Source organism: Corapipo altera, unplaced genomic scaffold (assembly GCF_003945725.1).
Source record: "Corapipo altera isolate COAL_440 unplaced genomic scaffold, ASM394572v1 45, whole genome shotgun sequence".
Taxonomy (NCBI): domain Eukaryota; kingdom Metazoa; phylum Chordata; class Aves; order Passeriformes; family Pipridae; genus Corapipo; species Corapipo altera.
Genome location: NW_020884877.1, coordinates 13,384,291 through 13,405,517, shown reverse-complemented (window position 1 = coordinate 13,405,517; position 21,227 = coordinate 13,384,291). Strand labels below are relative to the sequence as shown.

The 21,227-nt window shown below is 40.8% G+C and overlaps 2 long non-coding RNA genes across 3 annotated transcripts; both read left to right on the top strand.

Annotated features, from left to right (window-relative positions):
* Positions 1-2,364: 2,364 nt before the first annotated feature.
* Positions 2,365-20,737, top strand: LOC113944145. 2 transcript variants are annotated; one of them, XR_003526595.1, is made up of 5 exons: positions 2,365-2,402; positions 4,398-4,462; positions 7,409-7,532; positions 8,769-8,898; positions 19,264-20,737. It is a non-coding gene; the product is annotated as an uncharacterized LOC113944145 (long non-coding RNA). The 2 variants fall into 2 exon arrangements; XR_003526594.1 differs by lacking the exon at positions 2,365-2,402 and adding an exon at positions 2,555-2,634.
* LOC113944147 lies at positions 13,027-14,610 on the top strand. The gene is made up of 2 exons (XR_003526598.1): positions 13,027-13,080; positions 14,300-14,610. It is a non-coding gene; the product is annotated as an uncharacterized LOC113944147 (long non-coding RNA).
* Positions 20,738-21,227: the final 490 nt, after the last annotated feature.

Below are 21,227 nucleotides of genomic sequence, written 5' to 3'. Positions count from 1 at the left end.
AAAAAATAAAGAGACAGAAATATTTTAAAAGAAAAATATTATTTCTTGCAAATTACAAAGTGCTGCTCTCTGGTGTAACATTATTATTCTGTGTAGCAACTTATTAAATGAAGCAATTTATGGTAGCATCTCTGAAAAATGCCATCCTTTATTGAAATGAAAGCGGGTAATAGCATAAGGACTGTAAAATAAAAAGGCAGAATATCTTCTTTTAGACCATTACAAAAATACATGTATTGTCTATTTGAAAATCAATAGAGTACCATAAAATAAAATGGAGCTGTGGTATCATCACCATAATTTCTATTTCAAATGGTTTGCTGAGAACCAAATTGTGTCTTTTATGGAAAAAGAATGACAAATGCTTTAATTCAATATCACACACATTTGTATATATGAGCTGAAATTCTGCTGCAACTCCAAGCTGTTAGGCAAATATTTTAGTATCACCACAAGTTTAAAAACAACAGACATGTGGGAGTACATCCATTTATTTACACTTGTACTGACTTAAAATTCAAAATGCTATTTGATGCTTTTAAAGTACTTCTGTGGGATGTTAAATTACTGCTGAATTCTTACTGTTCTGAGATACCTTTCAACCTGCCAAGATGCATGATGATGATAATAATAATAATAATAACAGCAGTAGCGTGGGGATCTTTAAAATAATGTGGGGCTTATTCCTTTAAAGATAAATACCATTTTCACTAACCCCCCTTTTATGATTCAGCATTTCTGATGCAACAAAGTGAAATAATGAAAGTAAAACAACAACAGGTTTGTGTGGGATGGGAAAGGGAAAACGAGCACGTGCATTGTCAGAATTTTTGCAGACATTGTAGGGGGAAAAAAAGCTCGTGTAAGTGGCACTTCCCTCTCCCCCCACCCCGGGAAAATTCCTCCTCTTGTTTTTAGTGTTCGCTACATCTCCTTCTTTTATTCCTTTTTCTGATCTCGTCCTTTCGTTCCTCATGTCTCCTCTGATGCTTCTCCTTACTCCTCGCAGTGGGAGGCTCCTGGCAGCCGGGGACGGAGAGCCACGGCCGGATGGTGCGAGGCTTGCAGGTGAGCTGGGGGCACCGGCGCCTGGGGAGGAGAGAGATATGGGAGCCCAAGGCTTGCTGCCTTGTGTGCACAGGGCCTGATGCACTCCCGTCTCCCTCTTCGGCGCGCCTCTATCCCAGGGACAGGGTGCGTATGTGGCGCTGGGAGCTTCCTACACCTGCCTTGCTCGGGGCTGCGGGGGAGGAGGTGAGATGGCAAATGTGTTAAGTGAGGATAGGGGCTGTGAGCCACCCCTGTCAGCCGCCCTTGGCGTGCATGGGCTGGGAAGGGGCTGTCCTGCCACCTGCCACCATCACCATCTGACAAACCCCGAGTTCAGTGAGGGTCCCTCCGTCCGCCAGGCATGGCCACCGCCACAGGCGGCGATAATCACCAAATGCCCCATAGAGGTGGAAGGGAGAGGGCTTTTCTGCCTCCCTCTTACCGAATAATTTTGTCGCCCGCGGCCCCTCGGTCATTATCGCCGCTCGGCCCCAGCCCTGCGGGCACAGCACTGCAAGGAATCATTGCATTGCTAAGGGATCAGAGGTCACCGCTGCAGGGAGCCAGGGGCTGGTTTATTAAACGGCCAAGTCTGTTTAAAATGTAATTCCTCAGGAAGAGCCGTGTGCTTGTGGCCATTTAAACGAGTAGCAGAGCGTGCCCGTTCATGCCCGTGTTTGCTTCCTGCAGGAACGAACCCCGGCTCGGCGGGCGGATCCCGGGGTTGCGGTCGGCCGGGTCGCCCCAGCCCCGCAGGGCTGTGACCTCTGCGGGGCTGGCTCCTGCTCATGTCACAGCCCTGTTCCCCGGTGGAAACTGCGGGAGGAAGTGCAGGATGCGCCTCGGGTTTGCTGAAACCGATCCAGCCGCGCTGGCTCCTGCGCTGGAAATGACCGGGCTCACACAGGCAGGCGCCCGGGCGGGAGGCTCCGGGCCGGGGGCGGGCTACAAGCTCTCCCGCCGGCACCTGAGTGTTGGCAGCGGGGTGCCGGGGGTGCGGCCCTGCCTGGGGAATCCCGTACGCCCCCACTCCAGCGTTAACACGAGCGTCTGCGAGAGGGAAACCTCTCCCGGAGGTCGGGGCTGCCGTCACACCCCGGCAGCGCTGCCCGGGGTCAGGCCCGGGGGGCACACGCTCTCCCCGGGTGCTCCCTCCGCCGGGGCCGGGCACAGCCACAGCCACTTCCCCCGCCCGCGCCTCCCACGGCCCGCGGCACCGCCGGAGCGGCCGCCGGCAGGGGGCGCTCTGGCTCCGGGAACGCGCCGCCGCTGACCCGGACGCGTCCCGGCCCCGGCCCCCCGCGCCCCGGGGCAGGGCAGGGGCACGGGCGGCTGCCTGCGGCGCCCGGCAGGTACCGCGGGGAGCGAGGAGGTGACGACCTCTCGGGCAGAGCCGCCGGCCGGGGGGGGGACGGTCCGGCACCCCGAGCGCACCTGGGCGGGCGCGGGGAAGGCGGCGCCCCGCGGGCCGAGGGGCCGGGCCCTCGGCGGGGCCGATGGGCTGCGGGGCCGGCGGAGCCACTGCCGCCGGCAGAAGTTGGCGACAAACGTGTGGTCGCCGTGGCTGCAGCCGCGGTTTTCTTTGTGCGTATGTCTGTCAGCACTTTGGGTGACATTCCCTCCGCTGCGCGGGTGGCTGGCCGTTCTTCCCATCTTTATTCCTGGAAGAGGTTATTCTAAACAAGAGGGAAAGACGAAAAGCCTTTATAATTTTCACAGAGGTTTTTTAGAATATACTGTCGAAAAGCAATTTTTTTTTTTTTCTTTTTTTTTTTTTTTTTTTTGTAATTGGAGAGTTTCTTAGCATTCAGGTTGATGCTCTTTCTTTAGTACAGATACGTATTCCAAAGAGATACTTGATTTCTTTGACCATATCTTTGATCATAGCTTATGATTACTACCTATATACACCTATGTTTTAAGAGTCAGTTACAGAAATTATTTTAATTAAAAGCCTTCCAAAACAATGATTAAAAAGGATGGAGGAAAATATCATAACCTAGCAGTCAAAACCATGCTTTCTTCTTATGTACTATTGCAAACGTTTTGGACCAAACCCTTAGCAATATAAATTGGTGTAGTGAACCTCACTGATTTACCTCAGCTGAAGACCTAATTCTGTGCACTACATGCTCAGAATATGTAAAAAATATTGCAGAGACACAAAACCGCATGGTTTCACATTTCAAGATAAATCAAACTAAGCTAGACAAAACCAAAAAAATTCTTATTCTGTACAGTAATTAACTGTAGTGACTGCAAATTTTTCATTCCTACGTGCACAGGCATGTACTTAACTAGAAACTGTATGTGATGCTTTAAAATGAAAAGTAGTTTCTTGTTTGATTTTTTTTTCTTTTTGCTGATAGATGTGCAGTCATTGTAGGATATGTGAACAAATCTTTAAGAAATTAAATGCATCCTGCTTTATTACTGCATACCCTGTAAAGGCTTTTAGTGACTTCACCGTTTCAAGTGGCTTTAAAAGGAAAAGTTCAATGCTCACATTTTTAAAGTTTTATTTCTATGGTGTTTTGCTTGCCTAGTCAAATTTATCCAGTGCAGCATGGTGATCAGGCATCATTACTGCTTGTAGTTTATCAGTTTTTTTAATGTGAGGTTTCCCAAATCCACCCTGGAATGAGATATGCTTTAGGGGAAGTGGCAGGTTCCTCACACTCAAAACCGATCACCCTGCTGACTTCCTTCCCTGGTTTTCTTCAGTAATTTCTCTAATGTGTTCAGCCACTTTACTACAAAATAAATATTCAGAGATGGGGAGGGAGAGGGGGGAGAAGGAAGGAAAAAATAGGCCTCCCAGTGAGCTATTGATTTGAAATTTGAAACGTTTTATTGATACAAGAAAAACCAGACATAAGGAAGCAGTTTCATATTGCACAATATTTGAAAAAAATCGCGTGCATCTGTTTAGCACAATACACTGCATAATGACAGCAATCTTCCCTGTTTGTATCTATTCATCTGATTATACAGCGTAACAATTCTTTTTGCTACACATTTATTTACTAAAGGATTTTTTTTTAATGGATAATAAATTAGTAAATCAGATACCGTGTGCTTGGGAAAATATGTTAGTTGACTCCCTACACACAATTCATATTTTATGTGATATGCAGTGATACTTGCATATACAGATGAAGTTATGTGCTTCCCTTGTGGCAAAGACAAAGGAAGTTTTAAATCACTATTTAGTACTCTTTCATCTAGGCACATGCTATTTTGAAAAGCTTCAGTTTTTAACACTGCAGTGCAGCACTGATGTAATGAAGAGCTTTGACTTACTTGAAGTATAACCCAGTGGCCTTCTTTTGATGCCTTTTCCATAGCTATTTCTGCTGCAGCTTCCTGTCCTTGACCCAACGATACATTGTGAAGTTCTCCGGAGTCAATGGTAAATTCAAACTTGTTCCCTAAACAGAACAATATACTGTACTACTTTGAGCCAAATAATGAAGTGTTCATGTGTTCTACACACACTGTTTAAATGGCACCACATTACATGAGTCACCAAAGGAAAAAACCCAGCCCTCAAAAATATAGTTTCAATAAATCAGCTGAGCTAGTATGTTGTACTGCTCTATGGCCAAGTATTTTGTATTAGCAAAATGCCCCTGTGTCTGAAAAGCAATGCAGAAGTGAGACAATTGATTCCTGCTAATGGATTCCCTACATATTGCCTATAAAAATATTTCAAAGCACACTGAAGTAGATATGTTAGAAATTTATCTAAAGAAAAAAAAAGGAAATTAATGTCTCATTAAAGGTGACATTACACAAGGGTAATGAAAGGGGCTAAGCAGAAGTCCTTACATTGGCATTAGGAGGTAGTTTGGTCAGAGGAGGGTTAGCAGGTTTTCAGTAGGGTCAAATCTATCACTCAAGTATAGTTGTGCAAGGTTGATGACTTGCACTAGTAAAATACAGAACAGCAGGCAAGCTACCTCTGATTTCAGAAAGCAACCAGCAGTCACCCAGGCAGCTGAGTCAAAGCACTGTAACTTTCCTCAGATACTAAGTGTTAGAGATGTAATGCCATCTGTGTGTTATCATGTGACAAAGGCCTTGTTTATTTCTCTGGTTTTGATAGAATTTCTAAAACCAGTGGTATTGCTAACTAACTTGGTAGACATTTATGGTAAATGCTGTGTGTTCTCATGATTGTTAGTAATAGCATCTATATATAGTCCAGAGGAATCTAATGGTTCAGAATCGATAAGGAACCACTCCAGGAGATAAACACTACTGGGGAACAGCACTAACTTCTTTGGAAGTTTTTGTGAACACTGGACACATTTTGCTCCAAGTTACATTTGGGCAAAGTTCCCATAAATTAAGAATTACAGTTGACAGACTGTTGTGAAAAACAACAGGTAAGGTGTAAGACCTATTCTGTGGGGCATAGTATTTTATTATGACTTCTACTTGGTAGAGATCCAAGTATAACACACGTTAGGGTCACTCACAGTGCAAAATCTGTCCTTCAAAGGGCTGAGGCTTGTAATGCAAACTGACAGCACAAGTCATCCCAGACAGTCTGCTGTCTAACATAATTATTGGTTTCAGGAGAGAACTTTTTGCTTTTCATTCTTTTAGAAATGTCTCTTTTCTGGATATTCGAACTCCATCTCTTTCACTTGTCCTTTCCGGGGGCCTTCAGTATCTCTGTTCAAGTAGCATAATTTATTCATCATTGTCCACACTTGAAAAAATACTGTGTAGAGCACATTTGAGCACAAGCATGTGGATTTTGAAAACCAGTGTAACTGAAGATTTTATTTTAAAAAACCCCGGTTTGTAGGATCATTATTATAGACACACTATACCTGATTTCTCTTCATGGAGAATTAGAGAGAAAATCAAGTAAACATTGAAACAGTAGTCAGTGTAAGTTCACAGAGTTCCCAAAGCATCAGTTTGTTTTTCTGTAACTAAAAGCTTTAGGATAGAACAGCTGTGAAATTAATAGAAAATGTTTGTAATATTTATCAGTGTTTATTTTCTCTAAAGCTTTGGGTTTTACTTGTGGCCCAGATCTCCCATTTAAAGTATTTTAAAATCTTTTAAAACCATGCAATACAGATTCTGGATATCATAAGTTTAAATCATGAACATATAGAAACATTCCTCAGAGTATATGAATACATTCACAGATGATGATTAAGTGTCCCAGCTTAGAAGACCAGCTAAGCTTTCACCAAAATATGGACAAAGTTTTAACATAAGGCTTTTTTGAAATGTCTACTTTGACAAATTAAATGTGGACTTTTGTGTGTAAGCCTTTTAGTATGTCAACAAGGCTAGAAACACTGAATTGTGCTGAGAAAGAGTATTAATACAGCATTCCAAGGTCAGCTGAGCTCAGATTTCTCTAGAAGAGAAACAGTTTCTCTTAAGAAATTGCCAGATCAAAGTCATACGGCAAAATGCTTAAAATTTTAGAAGTCTGTTAGAACCAGATCGAAATTTTCCACTGTTAAAAGAAACAAGAGAGCTCCACACCATTATTTCTCTCTTTGTACACGGATGTGCTGTGTGAATCCAGAGGTGCATTCAGCTATGTATTAGTAGGGAGCACTGAGCCACTAGAGCAGAAAAAGATAGGACAGAAATAAACTGTTGGCTGCAATTGCCCCTTTGAAAAAGAACAGGAATTTTGAGAGGGGAGAGAAGGAGTTCCCTTGGTCCCAGTGGAGTTTATTATTCTCTGGAAACAGGTAAACCAACCCTGGCTCAGGAAGATACTTTAGAATAGGAAATGTTTTGCCTTTGAAATGTACCAGATTACATGTCATTTCAAATAGTGTTCATGGCAAAGATACCCCTGGGACCACCTTACAAGAGCTTTATTTCTTGCCTGCAAATTAGTCAGTTCAAAACACTTCTCCTCTCATCTCTGCCTTCAGCTCTTAATACCACACATGCCATTCGTAAAATAGCGGAAAAGAATGAAAAGACCCTCAATACAATGGTACAATTAAAAAAATAAAACAAAAGACTGTAAAGGCAAGAACAAGATGGGTTTCAGCTGACAAGGAAAAGAATGAAATTTTGGTGCATTTTTGGAGGCATTTCAATAAACCCTCTTTCTTCCATTTCAGCAGGGGCTCATTGAAACAGCTATGTTTTCCAAGTAGCAGGCAGACAGACAATAGCATCTAAATTATTTTTAAGAAAGCACTTAAAGCACTAAGCACTCACTACTACTAAATCCATCTTAGAGGAGAAGGGTGGAGGAAGAAGAAAGGTCAACAAATGTATCAAGTTCTTTGTGTAATGCCTCACTGACATTTTCCAACTCCCTCAGCTGGCTTTTATTTTTTTATTTTTTATTTTTCAGAATCCTGGTAAAATGCAGTAAAGGATTTAAGGTTATCATCTGTCTCCCTCTAACTTCTGACATCTCTTTATAACAAGAAAGAGTCACAGCCAACTGTAACAGGAGGGCAACACAATGAATCCTGGTAAGACCGGGAAGGGGGGAGGTTCAACTTTGCTGCCCCTTTGCCCCTATTTCTTCCTCACAGAACAGAAGTGCCATCTGTTACTAGTTCTAACATGCATGCATTTGATTTCCATTCAGTAATAACTAACACAGGAAAAAGATTATCCAGTGATCTAATGTACTATCAGCATTAGCAAATCTTCCCATCCAGTGTTTTGTTTGCACCTCTGAAGATCTTGCAGATGAAATGGATATGGGCAAGTGCCTTAATGGCCTAGAATTATTCTGTTCTCTGGTAGAGGACCATATGGTCAAGGTATGGATCATGACCAGACTGAGGATATTTAGGTGCTTAGATCAGAAAGAGATTTAGGAAAATCAAACGAGAGGACTGATGTTTAGATTCTCCAACCTGAATTCACTACAATCTCTATTACTCAGTGTTGTATTAAATCATCATAATAATGCAAAATCAAGTCACAGCATGTCGTGTGAGGCTAGACAGTATAAAGTATAAGCCTGTTTCGAAGTAATCCGTAAAAATGTTCTTAGGCTTCACTCAAATTTGTCACATTCGCAAGCAAAAAGCCCAACACCACCAAACACCCCCCAGTCCAGCAAATTCAGTTTAAGATTATGTTGGTTTTGGCTGAGGTATTTCTTCATAGCATTTAGTATGGGGCTGTGTTTTGGATTTGTGCTGGAAACACTGTTGATAATTCAGGGATGTTTTAATTATTAGTGAGCAGTGCTCACACAGAGAGTCAAGACGTTTTCTGCTGCTCACACCACCCCACCAGTGAGGAGGCTGGGGGTGCACAAATGTTGAGAGGAGACACAGCTGGGACAGTTGACCCCAACTGACCAAAGGGATATTCCATACCATGAGGCGTCATGCTCAGTATAAACTAGAGACGGAAGTTGGCTGGAGACTGCAGTTCGGGGACTGTGGCTCATGGACTGGGTGGGCATTGGCTTGTTGGTGGTAAGCAATTGTTTTTTATTTGCATTGCTTTGTCTTGGGTTTTATTTCTCTCCTTTTTTTTTTTTTTTATTGGTGGTGGTGTTATTATTATTCAGCTGCTGTATTTCAACCCATGAGTTTCTCTCCTTTACCCTTCCAGTTCTCTTCCCTCCATCCTGCCGTGGGGGAGTGGGTGAATGGCTGTGCTCTGCTTAGTTGCTGGCTGGGGTTAAACTATGACAAAGATCCGAAAAAACAATGAAAACATCTTTTCTTCCTAACTCACTGCAGGTGCCAAAGACCATCTGGATCCTTCAGTTATGCCTAGTTGTGCCTGATGTCTTACTGTTGAAAGAAATGGGGTGCAGCAGCAGATGCCAGCAAAGTAAAGGTGCCTACACAGTGCTGTTTGCAAAGCAGGGTAACAATTAAACAATTGGTGCAGTGGGATTTCTCTGTCGGAGCCCTTCAGGCATTTCAGGGCTCTTTCCTCTTGCTATCTATACCTGACTGTTTTAGCAGTCTTTATCCTCACAGCTTTTCCCCTTTTGCTGTTCCTGCCTGCCCACCTTGTTACTTGAAACACCTCTGTGGCCAGAAATTGGCCATGTTGTCAAGAGCCAGCTTTCTTCCCAAAGGCTGGGGAATGACTTCAAACATGGGAGAAGCATGGCCAGTGCTGTTATAATGTAAATAAACTTGTAAAATGGTTCAAGAGGCAAAACCCAGAAAAATGACTAGCAAGTAGCTTGTGCTTTAGATTACCTTAATTTGCTCAAGTCAAATCTGAAGCTGATCTGTCTGGCAAACCTACTGATGCCTACATTGTCAAAATACATGAGACAACATTTCATTTCTCTAAATTTCCATTAATTTCATTGCCTTATTTTCTTTCTGTTCCTCCTACACCAGGATGACATTTTTGAAGTGTACTTTTAAGAGCATAATTTGATCAAATGATCCAAGGGAATTCCCTATAGATATCCATGATTTAATGCTAGATCTGTTCTAAAGGTTGGCAGTGCAATAATGGCAATTGGTTTAACACCTGTTAATTTCTAAATAATTAATATAGAGTGGTTTTTTTTAGACAGAACTGTGTCTTGTTTACACAGCTCAATCAGAAATGTATCAAATAAAGGCAGGGCCCAGCCATGCGTGGTGGTGAGCATTCTGAGCATCCCAGCCTCAGGCAGAGTGGGTGTTTGGCACCTTGCTGAAGTCAGCCATTGCGCATGTCCTCGTGTGAGATGCTTGTAGGTGACTTCCAGATGACCTTGAGGAGACTCAACAGGAATTCACTGGTTGGCTGATTTATGTTTCAGTACTGTAGATATTCTGTGCTCTGAAAACAAGTAGAGTCAGCAGCTGAATTTGAATTTCTCTGTCTTCCCTTTCTCTTCTCCATTTGTGATTTTTACTTTCCAGCTCACAGCACATGCACTAGAAGCTGAAGAAACCTCTTTTATCAGGTTAATATTTTCATCATAGTTGTGGCTCAGATCCACATAGGCTTTGGGCTCCTCTGCTCTGTACCCATTTCTGGCTCTTTTCAAAGGGAAGTAGGAAACTCTTGGTATGGGTGCAAAACTTAGAAGAGATCTATGCCAAATAAGAGCAAGAACACAGCTGCATAAGACTCAGCATACTTCTCGCAGACAAAAAGCAGTGAAGGAAAAGATAACATTTTAAGCTAAATGAGAGATCGTTATACAATACTCTTTCCATTCAGCTCGTTCTAAGAGGAATATATACATGTGGCAGCAGCACTTGGGACATGAAGAGCTACTTTGAAAGTAGATGCGTTTCCCAGTGTTTGAGATGAGGATGGAAAGTGGAGAGTAAGAAAACTGGCTACCCCTGCAGAGGTGCCCCCCTCTGCGGCCACAGCAATGTCTGTGAAGCCATCATGCTTTTCTGTCCTTAATAAGAAAGCAGCCTGGACTGGCTCAGAGCAAACACAGTTTGTAGGAAGCATTTCAGGCTGACGTTCTTGCCTGAGGAGGGAGTTTTCCAGTGGCCTGGCAGAGCCAGTTGGTAGCATGAACAGCTCAAGCTACAGCAAGGAGACCCAAGCAGAAGTACATGAACTCGTCCATATTCCCTCTTACTGTGGTGAAGCAGGAAGGTACGGAAGGGAGGCCTCAAAGTCATAAGGCAAAGGACTGCTCTGTGGGCTGCCAGGCCACACGTACAGGTGTACATACACAAAACTGTAAATGAGAGCCCAAGCAGGGGTCATGCTGTACTGGGAGAGCTAACTGGGCTGGAAAGTAAGCTTTACCCTTTCAAACAGAGCAGTGTAAATGATAGTGGAGGGTGTCGTGCAGGCAGTTGGGATCTTTACACTGAGCCTCGTTATCAGAGGGTTTTGCTCACTGCACTGCCTTGTGAAATGCAGCCTGTGACCAGAGGGAAAGTGGTGAGCCAGTGGTAGAACTAGATTAAAACAGCAGTACGCAAACACACTGACCTCTTCCTGAGTGGTAACCTTGAATGAAAGCTGATTCACTGGACTGATTTCATTCAGCTTGTCCATGAGAAAATAGAGCACAGCAGCATTGACTGCAACTGGCCAAAGTGCTTGTGAGCTTCAGTGATCTTCATGGTATTTGTTTCAGGTTCCAGGTCCTTAAAGATGTTAGCAATGTTATAATGTGGTATTACACTCGGAGCCTACAGAAAGGTATTGACAAAAGGCACAATATATAAATGAATGTAAGAATTTATTGGTAGTCCAATTACTATTTTAAACAGTATAATAATCAAAATTACTTAATGAATAGTGGAAGACCTCATTAAAAATAGGGGTAAAATTGCTACATAAAAAGTTCCCTATTCTCTGGCTTTGTGCTTATTCCTCCAGTGTTCCTTTGGGTCTTAAGACTGACACTTTGGTATCTCTCAAAAGGAATGGGGGAGTACTACAATGAGTTATCACCAGGAGGAGCGTGATACTCATGGGAAGGGGATGTCTTTCTCCTCAGTCTGGTGTCTGAATTAGTTTTATGTTTTCTTAACACTGTCAGCTTACTGTGATTAAATGACTTATTTGTGTCATCTGCATCTGCGCTCTTTCCCACAGCTGACTCTAGAGCTGTAGGCATTTCAGTCCACAATGAATAACCATTTGTTATTACCATAAACTAGAGTTAAACTAAAATTTAGTCAAGAGAGCCTCACAGCTGAACAATTGCTATCACAACTAAACCAAGTTAAAATCTATTTAGGCCCAGACAAACCCAGGGAATTTCTGGGTCCATATACTATCATGTCAATACAAACCTTGTTGCTTTTTAATAATAATGGCTAAATCACATTTAATGGGCTATAAAGTCCCTTTTAGTCTGTGAATTGCAGAGTTCAGCAAGGATTTGCAAACCCTTCTATGACTGCAGAATCATGACTGAGCAGTAGATCTTGGAAGCATTCACATTTTCCTAACTTTTTCTGAATTAGAATAATTCAAGGTCTGATTGACTTGTATTTCTTCATTGCCATCAGGAGGCTAGCTAACAAAAAGTGTTTGATTTTCATCACCAATATAATTTGCACAATCAGCAGGAATATTGTAGTTGTTAAATTGAGGGCTATAGGTTGTAGTGCTAAGTTAAAAATTCCTGTAGCTGCAGAAGACCATTGTGTAACCTCATAAAGGTATAGGATAATTAAGAATACATGTTTGAATCTAAGACATGTCACACACACGCACACTCACAGACACTATCAGATAGGTTTTACACGAGGCAGTTCACAACAATTTCTGAAATTGGCTCTGTACACAAACACAGCTTGATCTCATATATATATTTAGAGATTGATTAGAAACAGAATGAGAGATGTCATAGTCACATCTGTTTAACTTTTGAGCTAAACAATCATCTGAAGACTGGAAACTAATATCTTCACATATCTATTGCATGTTTCAATGCTATTTGCTGACTTTCTTCTGAAAAGACTCACTGAATATTCCATTTTCTTTGACAGTCTGTGTTCACAGATGCACATTTTTAATAACAGAAACACTTGTTATACATTTCTAAAATTATCTGATCAGCTTCCTCCTAACAAGAACTTTTTCATCAACTTGATACATGACTACGTATTTTATGTATATGCAGTGTTTCCACCATGTGAAAAATTCAAGATGCTTTAAAATACCTCCCATACAATAGTACATAAATATTTATTTTTAAAACATGATTTTTCCATGGCAAAAAAAATGTACTCTGTTGATCCATCTTTTCTTGTGTGTTTTATAAGCACTCAAAGTTTCAACCATACTTGTAAATATGTGTATACTTTAATGTTACAAGTATAGATATTAATATCTAGGTAATCTGTTAAGTGTGGTTACTCTCAAGGAGAGGACATACAGACCTCCTCATCTGGAGGGATCTCACCTTGAGAGGGCCACAACCTCCTAGGACCCCTCTGCCAATATTTCACCACCCTCATGGTGAATGAGGTAAATAATTTTTCCTAATTCCTGGTCAGAATTTCCCTTGCTCTGACTTCTGCTAGTTACCTCTTTCCTGTCCTTGTGCACCCCTAAGCCTCTCCCAGCACGCTCCCTGCTACAGCTCCCACTGGAGTAGCACCAGTAGGTTAATGTCTTTCTTGCACTGTAGGAGATACAGTAATTACATGAAAATTTTTCATTTATAACATCTGTTTTTTGTTCATATACTTACTGATAGTGTAACACCCTTAACTTGTTCTACAGCTGTACTGTCTTCTTGAGTTTTGTCCTGTTTGGTTTAGTTGGATCTGCTTCTACTTCAGTTCGTTCTTCTGAAGTCCAAATTTCTCCTTGCACTGCCAGTTCTTCAGTTACCTCCCTTGCCACTAACCAGACAACCTGTGTTTCACCACAATATAGGCTTTTCAAGAGAAAAAAATTTGCCTTTTTAAATATTTTTTCTTTTTGCAAAATATTGTTCTACTTTCTGAATACATTGGCAAGAAGCTGGAACTCAAGGGTATGGTCCCCTCTGAAGAGCTGATTAACACACTGGCCTTGGACCAACAAAGTTCAGGAAAGGGAATACTTACAGGAAAGAATCCAGAATTTTAAGATTAGAAGGGTAGGAGAGCTCTTCTGAGTTTGACTCTGCAAAATTTCTGACAGCACTTGGCTCTGCCATACTGCTGCATGGAGTGCTTCTGAGTTTCATCTGCAGTCACTGAGAACAGAGGATATTCAGTACTTACCAGAAAGTATTCTCCCTTTGAAGGATGAAGCTCTTGAAGAACCCCCCCACTGTTAGGAATATGACCTTTTCAAGTACTTAAAATTACTTAATTAGCAATATAACCATTAGAAAGAACAAAATCATTCTAGCAAAAGTAACAGATCTATAATTGCAGATGTTACAGAATGTAGTACAAAAGATGGTGTTTCCAAAATTTGTTTTAAAGTGTTTTAAAAGGCTTTATAAAGAAGGGAAGCAAGCAAGCTACTAGGTAGTAGATTACTTTCCCCTCACTGTTTTTTGTGAAGTAAGAATAGGGGGAACATATAACAAGCATCTTGCTATTAAATTTGCCCATGACAAATAGTGCAGCTGCACGTAGTGTGCAAGAACATCTGCAGAATCACGACACATGCAGAATCCCCCACACTAAGAGCGTGACATTATACTGAAAACAATTCAGTTGTAGAAGCAATATAAATCCATTTTATATAATCTTTCTCCACCTTCTCCTCCCACTTATCTTTTGAATCATGTTAACTACAGGATTCTGTCACTTCTTCACAGCATCAGTAAAAAAGTATAAAAGTGACTAAGCATTTCAGGGTTATCTTCTTCTTTCATTAGCAGCTAGAATGCAAGTATATCTTATCTGAAGAAACAAAAAAGAAAGATAACCAGTGGCAGAAATGCACTAGACATCAGAGCTTACTCCAAGTGGAACCTGACATCGTTTGCAGATGCAATTTAACTCTCAAGAAATCAAGGGGTGATTTTCTGTGTCAGCATCTTGTGTGGTTTTTCAGTTCAAAGTGATCAGTCGAGTTGCTGCCAGGCTTTACTTCACCTATGTAAATGACAACACAAAGTACAGTGATATGTAATATCACAAAGTGTTATGGAAAAATATGCCTAAAATATATAGATTTCTAAAGTAAGTGGAATCTCCTTGCCTGGAATTTTTTGAATTCTCACAGTTTAGCTTTCAAATGCAGCTATGGTGGAATTTGGTAAAAGTTCCTTTAAGCTCCACATTTGCCTTTTTCAAAATCCTTGAAGGCTTTTATTTTTCCCAAAATGATTTTAGCAAAACATTTGCTTCCTTCTTGTAAATATTCTATTGTTTGCTCTCTGAAATAGCTTCTTTGCAATCTTTAGATTTTAAAAGTAAGAAATTTTATAATGGTAATGCAGACGCTGATTTTTGTAGTGTTTGAGGTTGTCTAAAGACCATGTGAGAATAATGCTATGACAAGGCAAATACATGCATGCTATGAATGCCTGGATCATTATCAACTTGTTTCTTTGAAACATCTTACATGAACTAGGACAGGTCAGGCATGGTAGCTATGTGAAGCTCCAAGATAATTTCCAATTTTTTCTGCAGACTGCAGGTCAAGCATGAAGCTAGAAGAGCGAGCCAGCTTGGTCATAATTTTCAATTCTTTGCCCATAAAATTCCTGAAACTCAACTAAAAACACAACCCTTATGACAGATTCTTTTAAGGATTTTATTGATAGCATACTGTTTTAGTTTACTGACTTGCTGATACTCTTTGGTCAAGTCCTTTGCACTCTTATTTCATTCACCACCTGAACAAAGCCTTGTTTTCCTGTTTCAGAGAGACATACTGTGAGTAAATGTCAAGGTTTTTAAAGCACTCTGATGATGGAAAAGATATACAAGTACAATTGATATTACCTGATCATATTTTCTTACTATTAAGGGTATATTTATCTCTTAATTGATTCCTCATTTAATAATACAATTATTTTTAACACACACTTCCTGGTTTGCATCTCCGGTAACTGCTTGCACAAGATACACAGTCATATGCATCACCATAGCAGAAAGGAATGTCATGTGCCCTGCAATGCATTTATGGAGTTGGAAAATGCTTTTATTAACTTTTCAGTGTCCCCAGCTTTCACATGAAGAGGCACACATCCAGTGGCCAGATGTAACTGCAATCAGCTGTGGCCACTTCAAGCTAAAAATGAGTGTCTGAGCATCCTGCTCACTAATCCTTCCCCTGGTGGTGCTTGTGTTTGGTCTCTTGGGTAAATGGTTTAACAGCTCCTTGTAGTCTTGGGGTCCTGTGACATAATTTTTAACAAGTTAGCACAAAAAGGAGTTGTGGGAAAAAATGACCCAGGGAGAGCTACATTTATATGGTATGTAAAATGAAACACTAAAATTCCCCTCTTGCAGATTTAGTTTTATGGTGATTTGAAAAGTTTTATTTTATTTTCTTCATGATGGAGACATAGTGATTCTAGAAGGAAAAACACATACAACATGGATATATTCACCGTGGCTAAGTAAATTGAAAAATACAGATTATGAAATAATACAATTCTAAAAAATAAACATATTTGGTTTAGACCCAAAGGAGCCAAATTCAGCATGAAAATTATTATTATTGTAGCCAACCTAATTCTTCTAGTTGTTTTTCTTTATTTGTATTTCTGCTGTTGTGAGTTTTCTTGTTTACAGCTTCTCAGCGAGAAGAATATCCCAAATGAAATTACTGTCAGCAGCCAAAGAAAGTATCCATAATTCATCCCAAAGCACTATCAACTTAATTTTAAAGTAATCTTTCTGCTTTATGAGTTCAGACTGAAGTGGTAAGTTTGCAAATCCCTAAATCAAACCATAGGAAATAAAGGAAATACATATCTCCTTTTCAAATATTCTGATTTCCTCAAGTTTCATTGTAAGCATAGTTTTTAGTAATTAAATCTTCAATTACTAGAAACAGAAGAAAGAAATAAAATTGTGAACTGTATTCTGTACATCTGTACACATCACATCTCTGTTGTGACTCCAGAGCCATCTCCTGGGCTATAGAAAAGTTTTTCTAGATTTATAATAGCAGAAATTAATTTAGATTGTGTATTCCTCTGAGCACAGTGAGAAGCACATGTGAGTATTTGTGTATCAGGTTCAGCCTACTGAGGTCTGTAAAAGGCACGCTGTGCTGTGAGGTATCCAGCATTTCCAAGTGCTGTTCTGGGGCCTGTGCAGGTGTGAGAGTAGTGCAGACACTCCTGAAATGTCCTCAGTTGGGAGTTTCCAAATGTTTCCAAACTGACCTCACACACTGCAAGTAACACTGAAGCTGAGTCAAATTCTTTAGATCCAAGAGACCCATTTAGAGAGCAGGTCAGGAAGCCTTCTATAGGGAATCAGTGAAAAATCTGGTGAAGCCTGTGTCCCTGAGTGCAAAAACAGCAGCCTGACAGTGAGTGTGAGCATGGTCTTGTTTCTGCTCTTCTGCACACTGGGGAAAATCGTGCAGAATTCATTGTCCCAGGACTTAGCTTATTGCCACAAAACCAGCAGAGCCTCAGCATGGATTCAGGCTCAGAACTGCAAACAGCAGTTACTGAATAGCAGCCACGTTCTGAATCTCAACACACCATGAAAATCCTCCTTTAATCAAATGCTCCCAGGGGAGCAAGAAATTCAAGATGCTCTTCCACCCTGGGCTGGTGCACACCACTAGGTCAACACTTGGCATAAAGAGCTTTCTGCTTGTCGATGCAGTGTGGGGGTGGCAGTCGGGGGGGACACTCGTAACAAGCAAAACCAACAGGCAGCACGTAAGGTAACATGAGAACATGAAGGGAGCAATAAAGAAGAGGCAGAAGGTACAGTACTGAGTGGGGCACTGTGATGGCTGAATTCAAAAGCATTTTGCTTCTCAGCTTGAACTTTTTAATTAAGGAATTTCACAGTAATTTTGACTAAGCTTGAAGAGGAACAATTTCAGTGTTCTGGCTCACTAAATACTTTCTTGCAGTCTAAATAGATGCAAAGCTCGGAGCTGAAGGAAATCAGTGCATTAGCAGCACTTTCTTTCCAGCCTGCGCTGTAGATAAGTGCTGTCCTGTGGCAACCTTTTTGGGGTCAAGTGATTTAGAGAGCTTAGACAAGGCTGGGGTTCAGGATCCCTGTACTCAGACACAATCCTGAGTAGCACAGGCTGTGAGGAAATATTTTCTGACATTTACTAGAGGGGCAGGGGAGGGAAGGGAGGACTCCTGGTAGCTGTAGGAGAGACAGTAGGCACAGCTAAACTAGAAGGAGGGGAAGGGCTCAGGAACATAATGAGGAGGTGGGGGAAATGACACTGGAATAAAAGGGTGAGTATATAAGATACACACTCATCCTGGCCTTCCTCTGTTCAAAGCACTCCCTCCAAGGGTGGGTACAAGACTTGAATAGAGGGGATGGATGTCAAAATATTTCCATAAGGAATATAAGTGCAATAAATCAGAGAAAAAGGGCAGAATGGAGGCAAGGAGCAAATGGTAGGAGAATTATTTTAGTTCTAAGTGAATGATTATGTCTCCTGAGTGATTACACATCAGGATGGTGGTGTGTTGGGGAGGATTGTTCAGCTAGATAGAAAGGAGTGCTCAAATTGCAGTAATTGAACTGTAGTGCATGCAAGGGTACAAATAAGAAAAATAGACAAGTAAAAAACCAACCGGAGTTAACATGTCTTGGGCACTGCAATCCTTGGGAGTTAAGGTAACTATCATACAAGGAAGACAGCTTTCAGAGGAAGCTACTTTGAGTACTTGCAGAACATAATCACAGAGAGAGAGCTGATGAAGAAAATAACAGACTATTAAAAATACTTTGAACATAACTTGCAATATACTGGATCAAGTACAAGATCAGTAATTTCTTCCAAGCTGTCTACCAAAACAGGGCCTCCAGCAAGAAATACCTGCTGTAAGACACACACCTATAGAGTCATTCTAGTACTGGGCTGGTGAAAGGCAGAGGACACAATGCCAGTGTGCTGTATCCCATTTGTTATACTTTGATGAATGTAATGTACTTTAGCAGAGTTGTTATGGTTGCTGAGGCATTAACACCTTGTGCAACATCAAGCGTTCAGACGAATAATAGTTGCCATGTTTTCTTGATAGCTCTGCATCTGTTTTTACTCTCATTAGCACTTGTAGCTGCCAAGCAGTTCTCTCCCTTTTTGCCTCAAATAGATAATTTATAAATCTGAATCAGATATAACTTTTATCCATTTATTCCCCAGTGCTGAGATTTGATCAGTATATGCCAACGAATGTAAATGTAAGACGAGGGACTAGTTATGTGGCCATAGCTGAGCACTGCTGTCACTTTTCTATTTAGCAATTGTTGTATCATCCATCCACACAGTGACTGGATCAAGACCTTTTGTTTCTGGAATGGGAACCTGGAATAATAAAGGTTAAGTTTTAAATTCCTATTTACAGAAGCTGGTGTGTCTCAGCATTCACTTGTTTTGTTTTGTAAAAATAAACAGCATCACTGGGAAAAATGTATTTCTCCTCAGTTCACTCTGAAGAAAAAAAAACAGATGAGAATTCCTGCATTGAATCCAACAGTTCTTATTTTGCTTTCAAGAGGTTACTGGGAATTTAGTGCTGTGTAGAACTAAATTTAGTCTGAACTTATCCTTACTCCATCTGGAGCAAGGTCAGAAATTACTATGGGAACCATTGCCAGTTATACCTTCAGATGTTTAAAATTAGAGTTATATTGCTTTATTTACATGCTTGTATTTTATTTCCAGGTGTTTTATGAGAGCATGGAACTGCATGTCACAGCATCTTTTCTCCATGGGTTGAGACTGTTGTAACACTCCAAACTTCTGCTACCCACATACCCTCCACTGCAGTAATTCTTTGGTACTGTGGAGACTCGGTCATACAGTGCTGATCAGATCATGTGCCACCTGTTATGTCCACTAGTATATGGGAATATAGCAAGGAAAAGAGAATAACAAAGCTTTAGTGGTGTGGTGTCCCTCACAGTCAGTGTAGTAAGTTAGAACAAACTGCAAAACCTCAGAGCTATTTTCCTCAGCAGGTCAGCATTCAGGGAGACCCAGAGCACAGGGAGAGTTACTGCCACTATTCCCCCCCTTCCCCAGACTGGCATTCTGGTCAAAGTTAATGATTCATAAGATTCTGCACTGATTTCACTGTGAGCTTCCACATTTGCATAAGTAAAAGCTTCTGCAGCTTCTGTAGGGAAATTCTTAGTGAAATTGCAGCACAAAACATTGATATTATGTAATTATAGTAGTTCATTGTAACTTAAATGAAATTGTTACTTTAAACTTGCTCTAAGTGGCTCACAATGGAACTTTGTATGACACACCTACAAAACAAATGAGTTAATCACAATATGTGTCATTTTTAATTTTTCTCTTTCATTTTTCTTTCAGTCATTCTCTCTTTGTAATTAGCATGAAGACTACCCTTCAGTCAAAACTAGCCACCTGGAAAGTTTCAGCTTGTAATATGCAGCTTTTTTTGTGAATTATGAATGTGCTAAAGAAGAGACCTTTCTCCCCACACCCACTTTCTTGCATAATTCAAATATGAATGAATGAATTTTATTCAGGCTTGCCAAAAAAATCATATTTCAGCTGATAACAAGCATGAAAAATTTCACATGAAAGGGATTTTTTTTTTAAAGAATATTCCGAGCATGGGAGAACAGCAGGTTAAGACAGAAGTCTTAGTGCAGCCTTAAATATAACAATTGTTAGCAAGCAAATACTATATCCAAGCACTAAATTTTGCTTTGTGCTGCCCTGATGCACAGTAGTGGGGACAGAACAGAATAATAAAAGCTGGTCCCCTTATGCAAACAGCACTTGACAGAATACAAGAAGAAGGTGAGCCTGCCTACTGTTCTAGCTTGCTAACCATATTGCTAAGGTCTGTGGGTTAGTTGTCACCTATAGCTCCAGTCAGCTGGCAAATGTAGTTCAAACACTAGCAAGGGGCATGTTTTTGGTCCTTTCCAGAAGAACGTTTTACCAGTTCCTTGCCTCCAAATATACAGTCCTATTAAATAAAGTATTTGAAGGAAGTTCATATAGGTAACATGATGGTTTAACAGGTCAAAAAGGGAATGGAATAGTGCTAGGTTTTTTTCTGATTAACTGTGTATTTTGAAAAATATGTATCTGTAAAGAAGGTATTATCTGCATCCCTCACTTACCTTAATGCTTTTCAGGCAAAGCAGAATGAGATTTTGGCTGGTGCCAGTACCACTTTGAAAATAAACTATTACAGGAAAGAAAAGTTGCAATCTGGAACGCATCTCTGCATTGCATTTTCTTTTGTTCCTAATCCCCTTTTGTTTGGGGATAAGCCCTGCTCTCCTTTTCTACCCAAAAAACAGGATTAAAAAAACTAAGCATTTATTAAAAAACCACCCATTGCAGTGGCTAAAGAGTAGTGAATACTTCAGTATTACTTTACAGATTCCCATTGATTGGAGGATCAACAGAAGGGATTTGCAGATGGCAAACAAAAAATACCCTTCTAGTCTGATGTGAGTTGACTGTTGTAAGTTGAGCTTGGCAGCAAGTGACCAAAATTGAGTTGTCAGCATCCTCCTGCGTAGTGGAAGAAGTTGTTGCTTTCTTGTGCAGATGCAAGAGTTTCTGTGGGAAAACAGAACATAATCACGGTTATGAATGTCTCTGTGGATTGGTAATGTCTCTAATACATAGATCAC